We start from the raw sequence: 22,326 nt of genomic DNA on the forward strand, positions 1-22,326 counted from the left end.
GAAACGAGAAAGATACTTAACAAAAACACTAAAATCTATCATTTATTATTTGCTATAGTTATTTTGTTATTTTGTTTTTTAATATCTTACTTTTGTTGCTATAAACTGATGGAAACACTGTATTTCTAAGGATGCAATAAATTATCTTTATTATTATTGTTTGAATTAGTGTGGCTGATAATTAAGGACAAGGTCAAAGCCACTGCATTGTACAGTTCCTAAACACCACACACTCAATTAATTGAGTGAAGAGTAAATGAACCAATCATTCAATTAAAATAATTGCCAACAATTATCAACTATCAATTATTAAAGGGAGATAATAGGAATTTCAAACTATTGATATTTAAATGCGTTCTTAAGTACCATCACCTAGTAAGACCTTAGTAATACACTTAGATGTTAGTGTAATACAACTATGCATTATTTGCTTTCTATATAAAATTACAGGTGTGTGTTGTTGGGAGGGAGGTGGGGTTGATAGTCTAAATCTCAACTCCAAACTTTGTTTTATATATGCTGAATTTATAAATACATGTATAAGATCACAGTTCCTGAAAACATGCAATAAATGATAAACTTTGGCTTTTTTTAGACTCATGGACACCAGAGGAAGTGTAAGCTGTACTACTGTAGAATACTTTCGCTTGGAATTTATTTTCGCTGAAGGAATGATTCCGTGAAAATAAAATCCAGCGAATATACTTTCTTTCCTATATTTCACATTAAACTCATCAAAAATCAGTGAAAATAAATTCCATACAAAAAGCCTGTTCAGCAAAAATTAATTCCAGCGAAAATAAAGTATTCCACAGTATGTGATTGTCTTCCGCTTCCGTGGTAAAACAAACAGTACCAGCAATAAAAAAAAAAAGGATAAGGGCTCATTGTTGTATTTATGAACAAAAGGTAGTATGTGCATGCATTGAGAAGTGCGCTCACCTTTGAAAGTTTATTTTTAGCAGAAACAATTATAACACCCATCAACAGTAGGAAATTAAAACGTACATGTAAGATTCATTAACCTGAACCAATCCACTTGGCTTTGTTTTATATGACATTGTTTTTTCAACTCAAAATTGCATGCCAGCTGCTATCTAAACCTGAGTACTTTGCTGTCATTTCTAAATTGATATTTCACCCTATACAAAGTTCTTGCCAGTGTTCTAACAAAGCAGGCTCATAAATACAGTATTTCTTCCATTAGATGTCCAACCATCTTTCCACTAGATGTATTCAAATTTATCCTTAAAGTACCTCACATTCTATAAAATGCTATAATTTGTTATCTATATAACATTATTTTTTTTAATTCTTTTGTTTTGTTACGACTGTACAACTGTATCATATTGGCACTATTAAAATAGATACACAACATGTTTTGGTTTGACTTGAAATTCACCAAATGCACACTGGATTTTTTGTGACCCAATATGTGGTTGTAATAGCACAAAGTTATATGAAAGCGGCATAGCTGCAGGAATAAACAACCAACAGACTGACCTATTTCACAACTGATAACAACTGTCATGAATTTATATGCACCCTTTATGTATTCCATATTTGGTATAGCAAATGATCTGTTATATTCACTGGCAGGTTCTGTTGTTGTTGTTCACACAATAATGTCATACTGGAAGCAGTCCAAAATAACCAAGGCCAGACAAACATAGAAATGGGGTGGAACAACCAACAACTGCAAAACATTGTGATAGACACTCTTCAAATATTCCGCACCCAATCTTTAACAACTGAGACTTCCTGTTGTTTGGTTGTATTGAAGAACAGGTTGAAAACGTGCATTCTATTGTTAATTTTTGGGACGTCAATGGTTCAACTGGCTCTTTGGAGGGGAAATTATAAATACACGTTAACCACAAAGCATTTTTTTACAAGGCTAGATTAATTGAATATTAGTTTGTCATCAAAGAACAGCGTCCTGATTTCTCAAATTCACACTGAGTAGAAAGCTAAAATCTGAATAGGAACATAGAGGATGAACTATCAAAAGTCATTTCATTCATTCAAGTACAATGACATTAAATTTCTGTCAATGAGTAGATTGTATTCATATTACTAATTTGATAATTATTTTGTAGAAACTTTGATGAGCACAAGTAAATTAGTGTATACATGAATAATTGCAACTGACACTAGACACTGTAATCATCATGATACTATACAACTGACTAATCTACATCTTCCAGGTGCATGTCTCCTCATTCAACTAATAGTTCAGTTGGGTTACCATGGCAATGTCCTTGGAATTATGGATATTTCACAACATGTCAGTGCCACTCCCCAATACTGATTGATGCTATCTACTCAAAGTAAAATTGCATTTGCACACCGCTGTTATCCCACCTTGTTTCTGATTTTTACAAATTTTTCAATTAATTTCCAACATAATTGCTCATGTTGGAAGCGAGGTGGAAATTCATGATGCGAGGTGATTCATCAATCGTGAGCCATTCAGTATTTACAGCGTTCAACTGAGTTTAGTCGCACTGGCGAATGAACCAATAACAAAATGTAAGGATTAGATTTTACACAGCGCCCTCATTTGATAGAAATAATGTCAATGCAATTTGCAAGAAAATTAAAACTGAACGCTAATTACCATACAAAAAAAAAAAAGAGACCATATTAGGAGGTAAATATAAAATGCTCTATTAAAAGCGCATATGTTTACATATTATAACAGAAGTGAAGGTCAATAAGTAATATTTTAATCTAGCATACAATAACTACAAATTTTGTCTTATGTTTGCTTTTATTGGAGATGCGTTTCTAATAGAAAAAATACAGTATACATTTCTATAGAAAATATCAACCTTGGGTAAAATAGGGTTAGTGTAAGAAAGCACTCACATTTATATGAACCTGGTTGGTTGTAAAACTTGTATATAGTCTACACAACTGTAAATCATTTGTAAATGTACCAGCCAAATAATGTGTCCTTGAAAGACTATTAAGTATTCATGCCATTCATGTAGTAATACACAGTATATAGTAGAGTGAAGGACACACTGTTACAATAATTACCAGGAGGAGGAAATAACACCCCCTTTCCAGTTTTTCGCCACAAATCAAAGCCCTATTTTATTTGTGGAAGGAATAGACATTTTTCTGCCTGCAGCTATGTTTTTCTCATTCTTTTTCAATTTCAATCGATTGATTTGCTTCTCCGGCTAAAAAACAGGGGGCGTTTTCTTTGACATTTCAGATAATTAGAAAATATTTAAATTCTCACTAGTTCAACCTTGAGTTAGTCTGAGTGGTTTAGACGCGTGACCTAGTTGTATTTGTAATGTGTATGTCTTTGCTCTGACCACGATACAAGAATCTTGCCTGGAAATAGGTAGCAATTCTGACACCAGCCAGAAATAGTGAGCCACATCAATATTTCGTTAATTTTGTGAAATGTTTATAATATAGCATATACTATATAACACCTGCAATGATATTTGAAACAATTTTGATTATAATGTGACAACACCTGAAACCTAAAACAATGACAACACATTAATAAATATACCATAAATATAATAATGTTCCACCTAATGTCAAATTTGTATACTGAACTGGAAAGGTTGACTATACAAGACTGAAATTAACACATCATACAGTCACAAACAGAGTGTGAGTAAGACTGACTTAATTTTATTTGGCTGCAAACCTCTTTTTCTGCCATTTTATTCTCTGATTTTTGTGATACCATGTCAAAATGAAAATTATGGTACAGGCTGTGCCCAGATAGCTAGAAAATTGAGTTTTGTTTGAATAAAATAGTACACACAAAAATGCAGAGGTTGCAAAATTTTTTTTTTTTTTTTTATAAATAACCTGTCTAGCTGTGAGGGGCGTACATTCTATTTGCAGATTGTGATACATCACACTAGAATGCCAAGAAACAAAATATCACTCACAGCTGCTATTGAGGTCACAGAAAACATAATAAATGAACTCACGTGATTAATATTTAGTATTACCATTAAATCGAAAATGTCTCGATAATAAATTTATAATATTCCAGCACAGGAGATTACATTTATATGCAATGTTGATTGTTAAACAGGCTAGGTCCCATAGGAGATGACATAATAGATGCAGTGAACCATGCTACCTGAGACATGCACACGTCTGCATACATTCTATAGCTGAATGGCCTTGAATTGAGCACAGTGACAATTACTATAGTTTTCTGCTGTACAACTAATGCAATTATCATAGCACAATGCCTGGCAACCCTTGCTAATAAATGTTTGTGGTTGGCTGACTCATATTGTTAGCGTCTTAGCAACAGCTGTCCATCACATATTGGTATTTTTAGGTCTCCAAGCAAAATGAAAAGTGAGTGTAAACTAAATAGTTTTTTTTTTAAAGTGGTTTTCTTCTATATCGCAGTTAAACTACAACTCATTTCAGCTAAACTGAGGCAAATTATTATCAGTATACTGAAATTAAAATTTTGCCACAATAAATAGCAATACTTGTCAGGTAGATCACCAAATTTGTAAAGTGAAAATATACATATAATCTTACAGGTACCTTGACAACAGCAATACAAGATACTACAAATCATTACCCTTTCCAGCTCAAATTTAATGCAGTGCTTATTTATACATTTTGATAACCCAACTATAACGATGACTGCTGACCAAGGCAGAGAACGTGGAACCACCATATTCAAATAGAATCCACCAAACTTGGCATTTCAAGTTCTTTCTAAAGAGATGTTTTTAATGAAATAAACTCTCTTATGTCCCGTAATATGATCCTACCACACATGGATATTGAATCCAATAATGGTAAACTGATGTCAAACAACATTAACTCTAAATGGTATCACATTTTACTTGTACTCTTTAATTACCAAGTGCGCACTTACCTCCCTAAAATGGAGGTATTTTTGTTCTGATACACACAATGCAGACTGTGTTTGTTTCTCTAACATACAAGGACAACAATTCAAGAGCTATGGGGCCACCAAGTATTTACATATAAAAGGCAGGTCAGATGGGGGGATGTCAAGACCTGTGTTGTTGATAAATGAGAGGACAACAATCAAACACAATCAGTCAAACAGCCATGGTAACTTGCTGTACTAAAATGTAAAGATGAAATGAAGTGATCAAAGGCAGACAAAGCACACAGTGGCATTAATGACATTCCTGTTTTTTTATTTTGTCATGACATCCACACACAAAGTGTATACACCCACTACTTTGCATGCTGGGAATGTAGACCTGACTGACACTAGGGCATGCCCGGAACTACTTTCAGTAATCATGTTTGCATTATGTCAATGACCTCACCAATTCAAACAACTTGACAATGCTGCCTGTAGCATTCAAGGGAAGCAAAATAATCCAAACAGCTTGCTCATAATGAAGAGATAAATACTACTAAAACACCAAAATGCACAATGAAGCTGATTTAAAAAGAAATAGAAAAATAATTTCAATTCAAAGTTTCAATAAAAATATAACTGTCAGATTAGAAATTAGTGGCAGATTAAAATATAATTCTCAAAAACAGTTATTTTTATTTCTGTAGTTGTCATTAAATTCAACAATTGTGATTTTAAAGTGCCTGTTTCTCATACTCCAATTTGCACATCATTTTCCTCCAGTATCCCATGGGGTGAAAGTCTATTGAAATGCAAAGCAGCTTGACAATAGGCTGAATGAATGGATCAGACCGTACCACCATCCAGATAACGAATGTTATAATAAAATCTATCACAAGTAACTTATCTCCGTGCCTGCTGTTTCTATTCACTGAACGGAAGTGGTCTGGCAAAGCTTTATTCATCCACGGTGATAAAACTGTTAGCATACAAACAATTATTTAGCCATATAATGAATACTCGGCCAAATTTACAATCAATAAAATAATTTACACCACTGTCATTATTAATCATAACTAGAAACAACCTAAGGTTTTTCTCTAGTACAAAAATAATTTTTATTTTATCATGATCATGTTAAATTTAAATTTGAGGATTATTACTGTAAAATCTTTATTAGAAGCTGCGTTTTCGATTAAAATGGTACAATGCAACAGAGGGGATGCGGTTTCTATAGAACATCTACACAAGTGAAAAAATGTGATTTTTTCATTACAAAAAATGGGTGCGACTTCTAGTACAGATTTTACGGTACTATGTTTATACTAGTATGTAAATAATTAATTATCAACTCATGTGACGTCTGAATCGGTTGATGATCGTGTCCGCTTAGTGGGAGTTCAGATCATTTGTAATTGTAACGTACATGTAATTTTATCAACACTGCCCAGGTTATCACTCTTGAATCATTAATTAATTTGGGAAAAATTGTGACCAAACAGATGCACGTGGTGTGTCATATACAAACTACTAAGACACTGATAAATCTACCTCATTTGGAGAGTAACTTCAGCCATCAGGAAGAAACATGAAGAAATATGTTTGAGAACGTTTCCTTTAGCAGTGAGTCAAAATAAAACTGACATCATGTACATGCTGATATAGGGATTGTACTAAATTCATTGCGTAACAACACATACTCAATCCAGATTGAGAAAATACCCAAACAAAATTGATATTCACTGACCGTAGATCTCAACAGTTCTGTTCATGCTTGCATGACTTTAATATCAAAATGTGGATTGTTGTAAGACAGCCAGCGAAGTCATAAATACTATGCCTGAGAAAATGAAGTGATGAGTGAATCAGAGACACCATGTCTAGTAAAGAATCAAGGACTACAGATCAGTCAGCAGCAGTGAATTGTATTGTCCAGTCAAGTATATCACCATCAGAGTTAATAAAATTATCATCACTAGCTCACTGGAGAAAAGCAATATTTTATTTATAAAAAAATTCAATTTTTGCAAGATACAGCTGAGCTACTTAAGAGTAATTCTTGTTAGGAAGCTCAACAATTATTTTTAGAAAAACACATAATATTAATATCTACAATCCCTTAAAAATAACTCAGTGAAAAGGAGATGGCACCAAAGGCACCTACCCCGATATGCGAAGATACATTACAATATAGTGCTCTTCAAACAAATTACCTTTAAGTAGTTTTGTAAAATAATAATATATCATCATGAGAATATTGGTGATACAATATTATATAATACTAATTAAAGTGAAGTGTTTCATTACTACAGCATTTGCTCTATTAAAAGCATATATTACAACAGAAAAATGCAATACTATACTGAATCATTATAAATATATTGATGTCCACTCTAAATACAAAATTTATTTAATAAGAATGACTAGCAGGTAGACTTTACCAAGGTGGGTTACAGAAACTCTCCAAACCAATGAATAGACACATTTTATTTTATCTTTTAATTTGACCTATGCCCTCAATACATATCAAACCAGTACTGTTCTGACTGGTCTATTACTGCATATCAGATGACAAGATTGATGCCTCCACGCCTGTCAGTACAGTGGTTCAGTCCTAGGGCAATGAGTTGATCATATTTCATTAGAGGCAAGGCACTATTCATTGTTAGCAAGCACAATGAAAATAAAAAGAAAATATTTCCTACGTAGATACCACTTTCAATTTTAAACACTGACAAACATCATTCACATTTATTGGAATGTCAACTAAACAAGTGTTACCTCATTTGTTCAATTTTGAGTTAATGTAGTAAGGGTATTTTCAATACAGTCTTCCAGGGTATCACCATTTACTCCAAACACACGTATGATGACACACCCAAGACAAATAACAATCAGCACATTGTCTGCAATATTGACAAAACCAGACTATGGTACGTTTGCCGACTTCTGAGGGTCATTGGAACGATGCCAGTATTCAGAAATGGCTTGCACAATTTCTTTCCACATGGTGCACCACATTATATAACCAACCATCACTGCTTTCAATTTAATCAGCATAGCCCAAGTGTTTCAAATAACAGCAGGGTCACTGAAAGCATTTTGATTTGTTGGCGTTCTATTTCAGTAACTGTCACCTAGAGAGGTATTTTACTTCAAGATCAGCAAATACTATGCACTACCCTTGAACAAATGCCTACAGAAATTGGTATTGATTGCAAGGTGCAGCTTTGAATAACAAATATGCTACTACGTCAACATAGCCTGTTCTCATTACAGCATGGCCATTTCTAAATTTATGACTGTCAGAGGTGTAAAAGCAGGGCACAGTTGACATAATACTGCAAGGTATGTGTAAATCGATTGTCCTTTTTTTTTTGTACTGATCAACCAATATAAAATAATAACACATGAAGGAAGGGAAGAGATAGAGAATAGGAATCATCTGAAAATTTGTGTAGCATAAAATACCTTATTCAGTAAAGTCACTTGTTTTTGTGAGTATGGCATGAAGCGAATGGCAATGTCCAGGAACCTTGATAGCAAGTCATTACTATCAGTACTCTGTGACAGCCAAGGAACATTCAGTAAGGTGTACAGCCATTATAAGCAGACTGATTGCAATTATTTTGTAGCTCTATTGAGAAGGATATGGCCCTGACCTTTGGAACTAATCAATATGGATCAATATCAATAGAAATGCCACTCACATTCCTCTTGATGGTAAACAGTACTAGCTATGGTTGGAGGTGGTAATATCAAATGGACTGTGACCACAATTTTGTTTCTAGCATGATCTTGGACATGATAAGCAATCTATTCACAAAGTATCAGCAATTTTCAAAGACTTTCATGAACCAGTACTGATCATTCTTAATTACATTTAAGGGCAATTCCAATATAGATGTAAAAAAAAATTAAATAATATATTTTTTTAGGTTTTATTGGACCCAACCTATCATCTAGGTGCCTAGCTATGCACATTATCATAACTTAATCCATAAATACCCATATATTCTTAGCGCAAAGTGGAGATTACTGGTACTTTATATATTTATATTAATGCACACATGAAATGTTATGAAGAGTCAGGTAATTAAAAGCTTGGGTTGGTTATGTGCTACTAAAAACAAAACAAAATGCAGTTAACACTAAAATGAAATAATTACAAAGCACACAAAATAGCAAAAAAAAAAATGGGAGCTTTGGACGTTAAAAGCCCAATTAGTTTTATTTGGTATCTATCAAACGAATGGGTCTAACGAAAGTATGGCCAAACATAGTAAAATATATGTATAAAATACGTCAATCTTGTTAGATCTGATCCAAATACAACAAGACATTTTTGAGAATTGAAAACAACTATGCAGGTATAATCGAGATGGCAGTTGAGTGGCCATTTTGAATTGAACTGTGATGTGCATATTAAGTAAATGAACACATGAAGCCTTTATGTGTAAATTGGAATTAAATTGGCTGAGACAAGTCACAAAAGTGGTCACAGACAAATGAATTCCAGTAATGCATTTATAAGACAAAAATTGTGGCCATTCACCCATAATGGATCGAATCACAATAGCAAATTACATCTCTATAATTTTATTAGTGCCAGCTAGGAATGAAATCAGTCAAGACATGTTTAAAAAATGTAATCAAACAGACAAACCAACTTAAGCCAGCCTTATAAATATACTACATGATAATATGGATGTACAGTAAATACGTGCATGACATGGCGTATTACGCAAACAATTCAAATATTTGCTCTATTAGAAGTTTATCTCCAAGCGAAGCACATATATTGTATACCAAATCATTAAAATATGACATTTTGAACATGGAAACACCACTGTAATATATGTAAGCAGATGTGCTACTAATAGAGCAAATATGGTACACTAATTTTAAAAGTATTCTATTTCAATAACACATCATCTGACCAAATAAAATCTACTTCAGCTCTAACGTTCAATATCATAAAAAAAAATGCACTTAAATCAGTGTGTGTTGGAATTTTAATTAAAAGTAACTAAAAATAGTATAAATTACAAACAATTCAACCAATGTAATGAATAACGGACAGATATGTAAAAATAAGACACACATGCCAACTCAAAGGTTCATGACCTGCACAGATGTTCCGACAACTTTCAAACAAATATTTGACAATACAAACTTATCAACATTGAAAAAAAAAAAAAAAATTACTGGCACAAGTCCAAGTTCTAACTAGGCTGTAACCTGTAACTGCATCTCTGTGCATGAAAAGTAAGAAGTTATTTTTAGAATCATTTATCACATCAAACTCACTTACTACATCACCCCTAGAGCTGTCATGATAGGCTAGACTTTCATCTATCCACTGGTAATTGCTTTTTTTCTCAGCTTCAATGTAATATTTATAATATTAGTCACAGATGGGTGGACACAAATGTAATGACATTTTGCATAAAATAACAGAACATAAGTCTAAATATACAATATTAACATGAGTATAGTAATAGCTACAACACATCCCTCCCATGTACACCATGAGGGGAATTCTTCCTTGCGTGGAACCAATATGTGAGGTGCACTCAAGCTGTACACTATAGAGGGAATCCTCCCTTGTTTGACTAAATCAGGTGCATTCTCATGAACAGGAAAACCTTACAACAATTACATACACCCTAAGCAAGGTTTAACTAAAAAATGCTACTTAGTAAAACAGGGTCACAATATAAATTGAACCAAAAGATTTTGATAAAGTTATGGTATGTGACTATCTATAGCAGCTGTTACAATTACCCATCTATCACTATAGCACAGATATCAGTCAACCATGTTGGAGTTATTACACTTGGTCCACATATCTTCTTTCCCAGGAATATTATGTATCCTTTTTATCAAACTGTTTACTATGGTGATATGCTTGGCAGAGGGGATTGGATGGTAAGTAACCAGCAATTCCAGGGAAGTTGAAACAAACTGCTAGGGTATTTTCAGTATTTGATGGATTTTTCTGTCCATTATAAGAAATACGCATATTGCTTTAAAAAAAAGATATGCATGAAATAATATCAAGTGAGCCAAAACGTTAAAAAAAACAACAACTGCTATTCACACTACCTTTTGTCATAATCTAGACCTATATATCGGTAGGTACCCATACAGAACCTTTTTTTTCCCTAACACTGACCTCAGAATTAATAACAAATGGTAAATTATCAAACACCGCCTGACGTATTAAACAAACATGCGTCAATGCAAATTCATGCATCAAATCACTATAACACTTGAATGCAGGAAGAAAAATATCATGTTCGTCTGAAACTTGTCACTGTAGGAGGCACGCTACCATACAGGAAACGCAGTCTATGGGACAAATCACAGGGGACAATGCTGACCAACCTTTCTTTACTGTTATTGCTGACTGTGCTGATCAGAACCAGACAGGATACACAAGTCGTCAATAAATGGCATTATTGCAATTAGATCAGGAGGACCCATCAGAACAATGTGGAACTCAGCCAAGTATTATGAAAATAGCTAACACTGAAAAAAATGTATACAGTTTAGAAATTCACTAAGTGTCTGTGTCTGTAATATGTTCAATTGAAACAAGAGGTATGCCCTGAATGTGTTTTGTTTTTTCAGGATAAATTCTAGGGTACACATACTGCACTCATCAAGAAGAAAATAGTTGGAGAAAACATCACAACCTGGAGCAGAGACATTCAAAAGAATACTGTAGACTGTAGCTTTTCTGTTCTAGACAGTGGTATCATCATTTGGGAGAAAATTGCAATTTGTTACACTACTCAAGAGTTCACAGAGATCTAGAATTGATATTATACATGTGTTTAACAATGTTGATGTAATTAATTAAATAATTAACAAGTTAATAAACTGTCATTATTCAGCATGACAAGGTAATAAATTATACATGCACAGAAAGGTGATTGCTCACTACCAGCAGCAATTACACCACATCACCAGTAGCTATTGAATGATGATACATTTATTCCAAATGAAATCTCCATTCCTCTGCAAAGCTAGTCTTGTTCATGTAATAAATCATTTTGTCCTTGGTAACAAATAGACATTTCCATACTGTCCTTGAAAAAAAACAGTAAACGTAAAATTTGACAGCTTATTTCATCTACCACTTGCTCTGGTTGGTTGTTTCCAGCGAAGCAGTCCACAGAGATGCACTGTCTATAACTATGATGTAACCAAACAATACAAAGCACTGATCCATGATGCGGGATATTATACACAGTGAATTGAGGCTGTTTTACGAGACAACATAGGCATTCCCAAATGGGACTAAACAATGAATAGTACAAGCCGGAAAACCCAGAAATTATTTCCATATCATTACAGTGAAGCCCATGAGAGGGCTACAAGACTACATCATATTCTAGCCTACTGTATAAATCCAGGGCAAAGAAAAACATGTCAGGCAGCTTATATGAACTTTCACTCCAAAGACACTTCAATAAATCAAAACATTCATTATTATATCCCATAGAAGATTTATGACAACGATTAAACAGCAGAGACTGGAAAAATTAAAAACTTTCAACATCTGGAGAAGCTAATAACTCAGAAATCCAAAGTAACAGAGGAAGTAAATTTTATTGCAGCAATTATGTTTAAAATAAAACACTACCTGTCATGAAGAGAGACAGTAGAGATTTTGCAATTCTCTATGGGATATCAAGAATCACATAGTGTGAATTGAATTTCCTATTCCATAAGAGAAATGTTGTACTTTATGATGGCTATGACATGTACATGTATATATGCAGAGCCAGAAGGCTTTTAAGATAGAAGTCTACTCAAGAATAACAAGCAGCCTATTGGCTGAGATAGCTCCACTGTTAGAAATGCACATTTCAATTAAAGAACTGAAGACATCATCAGAAAATGAACAATATGTATAGTATCAAAGCAATTGGACTTACAGTTTTTAACAAGAAGTCGAAAATATCACTTTCTACCAAAAATGACTAAAATATTCACCAAAATTAGAGAATTAAAGATATCATTACAAAATGAACAAATCTGAGAGAGGTCCACATGTAGTACCTATATATGTAATATCAAAGCAATTGCACTTGCGGTTTTTAACAAGAAGTCGAAAATATCACTTTTTACCAAAAATGACAAAAATATTCACCAAAATTAGAGAATTGAAGATATCAACATGAAATGAACAAACCTAAGAGAGGTCTACCCAAGGTACATATACACCAAGTATCAAAGCATTCAGGCTTGTAGTTTTCAAGAAGAAGTCGAAAAAGTAAAACATTGACACGGACGACGACGACGGACAATCACTCATATGATAAGCTCCGCTCGACAAAGTCGACAGCGGAGCTAAAAATAACTAGTTCATTCAAAATGCATCGGTTGTCTTGCAGCAATATGATATCAATGTAAAAGAAAGAAAAGTTAGCACTAAGAATGACCAACACCATGATTGCAAAACACAAGAATCAGACAATTTCACAGGTTTCTATAATGGCAAACATTTTTCCACTTCTCAAATTTCTGCTGGTGATCTACATTCATAGGCTTATCAAATTACATACCAAGCATGTTGAATTATTTGACATTAAAATCATTTTTAAAAATAGGGTTTCAATGGAATATCGAGTCACTTTGTTGTATGTTAACTGTTCTGGAAATAGTAACACTTGATTATTTTTATCAATCAACAGAATGCTGGTAACAATAGTCATGCCCCACTGAATATCCACTTCAGGCCTTACCATAATCACAAATTTTACCAGCAACAACACAGTACAGTACAGTACATGATTACCAACTGTCAGATCACAACAAGGAATGAGAAACCTTAAAGGGTGACAGTCGTCGTGCCGCGTCCTGTTCGATATGGCACTCATAGCAACATATACAACGCATGTAAAATACATTGTTTATTTACATGAAATTCGAACAGGCACTGCGCGACAACCACCGCACTGTGCGGCGCGGCGACCACCGCGTTTTAAGCTTGTATGCTTAAGATTAGCAGAAAGAAGAATGCTACAGGTGTTGAATGTGCTGTGACTAATTAATACGCACTACATATAAATATACACATACAAAATAGACAACATCTAGACATTTCACTACACATACACTAATATTTGTTGCACCCAATCACCCACAAACCTTACCCGGTCAAACACTGCAGAGCATGCTGCTTAGATTAGATGGTAGTTGTTGATGTGGCCCCCTGATGTATTTCAACCACAATTTGTGCATGCAGACGTCGGCCTGATCAGGTTTTCACAACTTGGCAAAATTTCAAAAATAGGAACTAGACACTGTAAAATCACTTGACAGCTGCAGACAGGAGATTTTATCATTGGCGCTGGAAACTATTACTAAAGCACTATAAGTATATTTTGACAAGGACCTGAAAATCCCTCAGAAAGGTGTCGGTATATAGACCTGATTACTGGCAGCTTTGCCAGTCTACGGCATACTTTCATTATCACCACAGTGATATCCTCTTACTTCTATCCTGACTCCCTGTTTTTAAGAAACAACACAAACTACTATTCCCCATACTTAAGCTTGGTTTCCATTGCAGAGCTATATCAACATGGTTATTTTGGAAATATAATACTATAGAGGCAGCTGCCTAATACTTGTCAGACCCGAGCCATACAAAATATTACCCCAGTCAAGCACACATTATTAACACATTAGTCTATGCAAGTTTTGTCCCAGCAGGATTGTACAAAGAGGGAGGTAACAGTGGTACCATACTAAAGTATGTAAAATAAAAAGGTCAATGTAATTTTATTATTCATAAGGGTAAAAACAAGGATGAGATGTAAAAACAGGATGCGACTCCCTGGGGTAAACCATTAGTAAGCTGCAATATGGTCAGAGTACTTGGTGTGCTGGGAATAGCAAAGCTACTACACGATGAACTAATGAACTATACACAGAGATTATTTTTAAAAGAGAAGTTAACGAATCAGTGCAACAAACACATAACTGACATTCACATACAGATTAACAGTCAGACTATAAGACGACTTGTTTTTATTCGTAGCTAATAAAATTGTCTTCTTTCCCTTTAATTTTCTCTCTGCGTCTACAGACTAATTTAAAGTTGTGTGTGATGTTGAAAAACCTCTCAAGATCCAGTATGAATTTTTATGAAGTTCTCTCCCTACTGAACCATCTTTGACAGATGAACTGAGTACACTTCAGTGTCAGTTAGCAGTGCAGTATTCTGCCTCAAACATTTATTCATGATTTTATGGTTGTCGGATGCAGGTACAGAAAAAGCTAACCAAGAACCAAGATTTCATTGATGAAGCTATCAAAAAAAAAAATAATTGCATATCATACGCAGATGACAACAGTGCTCCCTCTATGCCTTTTTTTTTAAATTTTTCGAGTGAAATCAGAATATTTTGTTTGCACGAGAGCACAACAGCTTCCAGTTTCAATGACACCTTCCAATGGTTTGGATTTTCAGTACGACTGTCTTGTTGTTTGGCTAAAGGGCCAAAGATTGAACAGCATAAAACAACACACAACCCACAGATAAGTACAGAACAAAATGTCCAAGACAAAGCGCCAATGCTTTGGGCCAGAATGACTAACTTGTCAGAAGAATACTGTAATAATTGCAAGACTAAATTGTGGATCATGATTCTACAGCAATTCTATCCAAAACATATGTAAAAGGCATTAGATATAGAGACTTGGATATACTACACGTAGTCGTAGGTGAATATTGTGGTGAGATAATACATACAAATGAAGCCAATTTGATATACACATGTTGACAACAAATATCACGGCTTTAGCATTTAGCATTTTATATCACAACTGCAACACATCAAAAAATATCTTGATTCATTTTGTTGAGTATCCCAGGGAGATATCAAGCTGGTCACAGAATGTCATCATTTTCTATTTTAGTATGTCAAGACGTCCTTGGAATTTAATAGTATCAGTTCTGACAATTTATGGGTGAGAGAACTAAAGCAGAAACGCAATAAACCTCTTTTTTGACGTTATCAATATTTGAGAAGTGACAACAAAAGTAACATACTTCTTTTAATCAAAATCATCATAGCATGCCTAAATTAATATTTAACATCAGCAGAATGGAACAAAATATAGAACAATAATAAGTGTATACAGGGGTCATGTAATGCAGGTGTCTTTGCTGACAGCAGTCAAGAGTAAAACTCTCCTTTGTATAACCATTTCCCATGAGACCTGACTACAGGACATAGAGTCTCTTCTCCAAGAATGAATACTACATGCATTTTCCTGAATCCCTATGACAGGAGGCCTCCAGAGGATTTCCCAAGATTTATTAAACAAATTTCTGAGGTCACATCTTCTTTCTCAAAGGAAACAGGAAGGCTGATTAGATGTTAATCTGTTGTATGATAATTTTAAAGAAACAACATTGAATAAATTTTGTTGGAACAATTGTTTGAATTAATAAAGATAGAAGTCCTTTACCAATTTCAATTTGAAAATGATGCATTTATAATGAGTTTTGTAATTCTGATATTCATCATTATTTCTCAAAGAGAAAAGTTACATACAAGTTAACGATATATATATTCAGCAAATTTTTTAACAATAAAATGACATGAAAATCATCAAATGTAAAATGGTTTGACAAAAAATATTGTTCAATAAGAGTGATTTCAAAACATGCATCTACAATGCCAACACCTTCCACCCCTCTGTACAATAGAATATTCTATCCATAACTGCAGGTATTAAAACATGGGGGAAGTACACATAAAGGACATGCACTCACTCACTACAGTAGGTACAATGAGCTGATAAAACATTTGCCTTTTTTTTTATTTCTTGAAACCAGTGTGGCAAAATATCTCGATTGTAATAAAATTGGGGGTCTTTGAACTATTTTTAATTCATTTCACATTACAGTAGTTAAATGGCAGAAGTAATTTGCATATAAACACTGTGGTGACCATAACAATAGCAACATTACTAGCTTTACAAAAATTTGCTGAAATAATATGCCTTTTTTTATTACCATCATTAGCAGTGTGCACAATATTGCCTATGATATACAGACTTTAAAGTAAAGGGATATTTGCATACAGTATAACATCACTCATAACCCCCATCAGTTATGTGCAATATTATGAATATTATGAAATAAACCACTGTGAATGCCACACTTGTGACCTGGCGAGTTACAGAAATGATTATATTTCCAAGAAGCATATGCTGTGGAAACAAAAAATGTTCAATATCCCGTGACTGGGTCCATATTTCAGATTGAAAATAACTGATTACTTTGATTTTCAATTTGAATGGATTTCTCCATCTGTTGAAATACAATCAGCCTGGCTGGCTGGCCACGTTAGGCGGTGTCTAATGTTTTCATTTCACCGTTACAATATTATACAATATACAATGAGTTATTCAATTTGAAAAGTAATTACATTCCTACTACCACAAAGAGATAATGCAACTGGGCGTATTTCAACAAAATGCAATAAAGCTCTTCACTTTTCAATTTCACATTTCAAAATAAATGGAGTGGGAGACAGATTATTACTATTTTCGAAAAAACCACAAACTAGTTATTATACTGCATCACAAAAAACTACATTTTGACAACCCCAAAATGAACACCCATTTTAGTTCACAAAATGTACACAGTGATTAGAAATTACAACAATCTTAGATTAGAGTATGCTAACTATCACTTTCATTCCACCAGACAATATTTAGTCAGAAAAAAATTAAATCATCATCAAATTTCTAGTCAGAAAAAATCAACGATTTACTTATTATTTATAGGTGTGAACCAATAAATCTAATACATGTAGTAGAAAGTATACAATAAAAAATTATAGTCAAGTTGTGTTATTATCAAAAATTATCTCCAACAAGACTCCAGGTCTCATTAATATTCTAATTCATTCATTTCATTTGGCCGGGAGAGATAACAACAAAATGAGTGGTGTATAATTCTTCCAGTTTTACAATGAATACTTACAAAAAACAGCCCCTTCAGTCTTTTTAAATTACATGGATGTACACCTTATATAATTCAGTAATATTAAGTTAAAGAAACCCATGACAGGCCTCTAAAGCCTCAAACATCCAATACAGTAAGTTATATTTAGTAGTCCATCAATGAATAATAGTAATTTAGCTTTGATTCTTTTATGTGCTTCTGCATTGATTAATAATTGATGTAGTTTATACAATAATAAGTCTAATATTAAAAGATACATTTAAGTGTGTCAAGGCGACGAGTCAAGGTGACGATTTGTTAGGTTTACAATGGTCTATCACATGACATATACACATGTTAAGCAAACATGACTGCTACTACATTTACAGACTTATAATGTCAAAATGACAGAAATGTCTGCTGCGAATGACCTCATTCAGTGTCACACAGGAAAGTGCTTTAATTAGTCTACAGAGTGCCTTTAATACAATAACAGTGCTAACATGACATGCCCTTAGCTTGTCACAACAATAGCCCGATTTCAATAACTATTAAAATCATACAACTTCAAAAAATGTTAACAATGATGATGAACAAGAATAAGTTATCTGGATTTAACTGTGTTACAACAATTGATCACTTAATAGAGAAGAAACGTGTCTTTTTAGGTTTAACAAGTTATTTGATCAGACAAAACCAAACCGGAAACTAATTATTAACACAATAGTTAAAGCTACTGCTAAAACTAATTTGAATTCCATTTTGTATTTCATTCTAATTGCATTTCATTACGCTACTTAAATATTCATCATGTCATAAATTACCATAAACAGCTTCAAAGCATTATGAATCAGAGAAAATTCCTCTGGGATTCTTTAGACAGGGAGTCACAGTGACTTTCTGGAAAATTATAGCAAACAAACAAACACTGTCCAATGATCATATCAAAAAAATGTCTTGCGACAAACATTGAATGGTTCACAGTATCTACTGTAAAGGGGGTAATTATTTACTTGGTTTTAATTTAGCTTATTTCGCTGACTGGAAAATGCGCTAAATTAAAACCCAGTGAATATGTAAAATTTAGCATAGAATACAATGTACATTATCTAAATGACAAAACCGTGAATTTAAAACCCACTGAATATGACTGAAATGGCAAATCAGTGAAATTTAAACCCAGTGAAAATTAGTCATTTTACAGTATTCTACTCTTTTGTATATTTATAAACATTAAAATTGATGTTCATAATTAAAAGCAAATAACTAAAACTATTTTAGCCTTTTGGTCACCCAATTTACTGGGGCACATTACTTGGAAAATATGATGGGACACATCTGAACACACATAGACGGACAGACAGACAGACAGACAGACTGCTATGATGCATTTTTCTTTAATATTTATAATAATATTATTAAAACGACTTCTGATTTTTAGTTAGTTTTTTTTCTAATACTTGATTATAAAATTTAAATTCAATGTGGATAAACAAATATGCATATATATTTTTATGTCAACACAACTTGAATGTTTTTGTTGTGCATTCTGCACACTGTGGAGGTCAAACTGCTTCTGATGCTATGGCATCATCTGCCAATCATTCTTTAGTGTAATGGATAGCGCTGCAAATACAGACTACTTTCAATTCACACATATTTTGCAGAAAAGAAAGGGTCAACTCCTGCCCCTTTATACTTTTAATTTGCAACATTTTTTGCCCTCTGGGGATATTCTTGGAGGAACTCTCACATTATTTTCTCTAACCTCATTTATAACAGTCAGTGTGTAAATAAATGTGCAGGAACATCACTTTTATTCCAATTATTTTTCTTTCTATTATTCCTCCATTTTTTTGTTTGGATGTCAGGCTAGTAATGCAGTACCTTAATTAAAGTAATTTTCTATTTTAAGCTAGACATAATATAATATATATGCTGTCAAGGACACAAAGAGCGAAAGGAATAAACTTGATAGAACAAATTTATAACTACTCAATCAATCAAACTAAAATGCCTCAGTAGTAGGGAATAGCAACACTAATTCATAAATGTGTGGATGTATCAGTGGAGTCCATATTCTGCATGTAGATCTAAATTTAGATCAGTTCAATATTGAGATGATTTATTGAATTTGCATGGATTTACTATTCAGAAAAGAAGCTTCACATAAAAGTGGACTGCTGCATGGCTGATTACAAACCATATGGTGGTGGAACAGCGATTTGTGCTGAATTATACCAGGCTTATTTTTATGTATGCATGTCCACACACAAAAACAATTTATGGGAGATACTAAACAAAGGATATCACATGAAGGTATTTTGGTGGAGGAAAGAAAAAAAAAACCACACAACGAATTGCTAGTTCCATTATTTTGACAAGTCTCAAGACTGATTGGCAAGCATCAAACCTGGCTTTTCACGATTCATTCCAAAATGCATGTTAATTATTCAAGTTAATTAACAGACTGAAGCCTAAAGTATCAAATACAAACGCATTAGTATTCATAATTTGAAAAAAACAGTCAATGCCTGATATAATTGAGTGACAAAAGATTCGTGAGTAATCATATCAAGTGTAAAGAAAGCAAAACTCCAGATTGTTAACAATGGCCGAGCTCAATGACTTTGATGCCCCAAAATACATCTGAAACTAATACTAGAAGGTACAGAGGAAGATTCCAGTTACATTAAACCAATGTCACATGTAATTGTTATTTGCATCATACTTTCTGTTAAGAAATACTGAATATTTGATGGGTTCTTTTCACATTCTGTACAATTTTCAATAGGTGCTAAAATACAGCGAGGTGTAAAATAAATGCATTCAGGGCACAATAGCTACAATTGTGAAGTACAGCTTAGAAACTCAGTCCCATTATTGTGAGGTATTGTAAGCAATTCAAAAGCTGTACGGCAATTCCAAAATAAACATTTTCAGAGACAGCGATGTTGCTGACTAGAATTATAATTACTGCAAGCAAATAGAAAGCATCTACATTTTCATTCTGAATGCTGAATTAAGTAAAACAGATACTTTTTCCTCTTTTTTTCTCTTTGTAGTTACACAGAATGCAGAACATGACTAAAATACTGATTGGTAACAGAGTAAATAGCATTTGAATGCAAAATCTTTAAAGCTCGGTGAAAAGATTGTAGACAAGCGAAATATCTTGGAAGTGAATGATGCAAGGCATGTGATAATATCTCTTTATACTAAGCTGTACTTTAATTAGAATATACAATGTAATTTGAAGCAGATTTACCAGTCTGTATATCTGACAAAGTTCATACTGTTTAGGTGATACATTAACCCCATATTGGCACAGCATTTTCAACTGTAAATGTCTCAAACACTAGTGTTGGCAGAAACGGGTCATAATATCGTTGAATTGTAAAATGATAAAGGCAGCAGTAGAATTACAGCTGCTATTGTACTGTGTGGGCTTGTGATTAATAGTGAAGTGAATTTAAATGACAATAGGTTTAATTAAAAAGCAAACACAGAGTCCAGTTATAAGCATTCCATCAGAAACCAATTACCAATCACCTTGTGGTGGAATTGGCTGTATCGCTCAGTTGTTAAAACCAGCAGAGGTAAATAATAAAAAATTAAATTAACTCAACCCTATTACATGTTGTACCTTGCAGAGGGAGAGTGTATTGTATGCGTTGAAATGGGAAAGCAGTTTGGTGTCCCCTTTGTTAACACCCTTTCTTTCAAACAACATGGCCTCTGCAGGAATGCAGACCATAGTTTAGAACTGAAAGCTGTTGTCAGTTTGTTGACAGTTCTCAGCAACACAAAGTACAGGCTGTTCCATTGTGATGGAAATGAACCTCTATTTACCATCTATAAAAGGTTATTTCGAGGTTCAAAGGTCACATCAAAACAATCAGACACACTAAAACCACTGCCATGGCAGCCAGCGATAATTTATCATGCAAAGGGTTCTGTTGTTGTTACAGTATATTATTTATAGACACTTAAAAATACATGCACCATATACCACTCCCATTTCAAATGCCTGGATAGACTAAGCCTTGCCGGCAGCTCTTATTACAAGCAATATGTCTTCTGCAATGACACTGGTAAACAATGAACAGAAAAGAAACCCTTGCCACAATATGGCTGCACTTGACCATGGTAATCAACAAAGTGAAGCATTTTACCTCCTTGGAGTGTCACATTTCAGTAATCTTATTTAAAATTCTATTTTTCTAGCATCTACATAGCCAACCTAATTACAACAATGTGGATTTTCAGCAGTGCATTTCTGAACTCGGCTCATTACGCAGTGACCCCTGTCACCCTGATATTCTCTACACATTCTGTCAAGCAACCCCATTAGGTAGTTCCAAGACTGGGTCATACCACTTGAGGATTTATAGGGGTGATGGGGTTAATACAAAAACTCATTAGTTGGATACTTGAAAAAAAGCAAGGTTGTTATTCAGTGGCGGTAACCCAAGATAGAAATCAGAAAATT

At 33.7% G+C, this 22,326-nt stretch overlaps 1 protein-coding gene and 1 long non-coding RNA gene across 2 annotated transcripts in view; one reads left to right on the forward strand and one right to left on the reverse strand.

The window, feature by feature from the left end:
• The window catches only part of LOC100378099 (jumonji domain-containing protein 1C-like), an 83,438-nt gene that overhangs the window by 44,530 nt on the left and 16,582 nt on the right, over positions 1–22,326 (reverse strand). The window lies entirely within an intron of this gene.
• Positions 10,536–11,740, forward strand: LOC146738003 (uncharacterized). The gene is made up of 2 exons (XR_014930807.1): positions 10,536–10,783; positions 11,489–11,740. It is a non-coding gene; the product is annotated as an uncharacterized LOC146738003 (long non-coding RNA).

This window comes from Saccoglossus kowalevskii, chromosome 10 (assembly GCF_978046115.1).
Source record: "Saccoglossus kowalevskii chromosome 10, keSacKowa6.1, whole genome shotgun sequence".
Taxonomy (NCBI): Eukaryota; Metazoa; Hemichordata; class Enteropneusta; family Harrimaniidae; genus Saccoglossus; species Saccoglossus kowalevskii.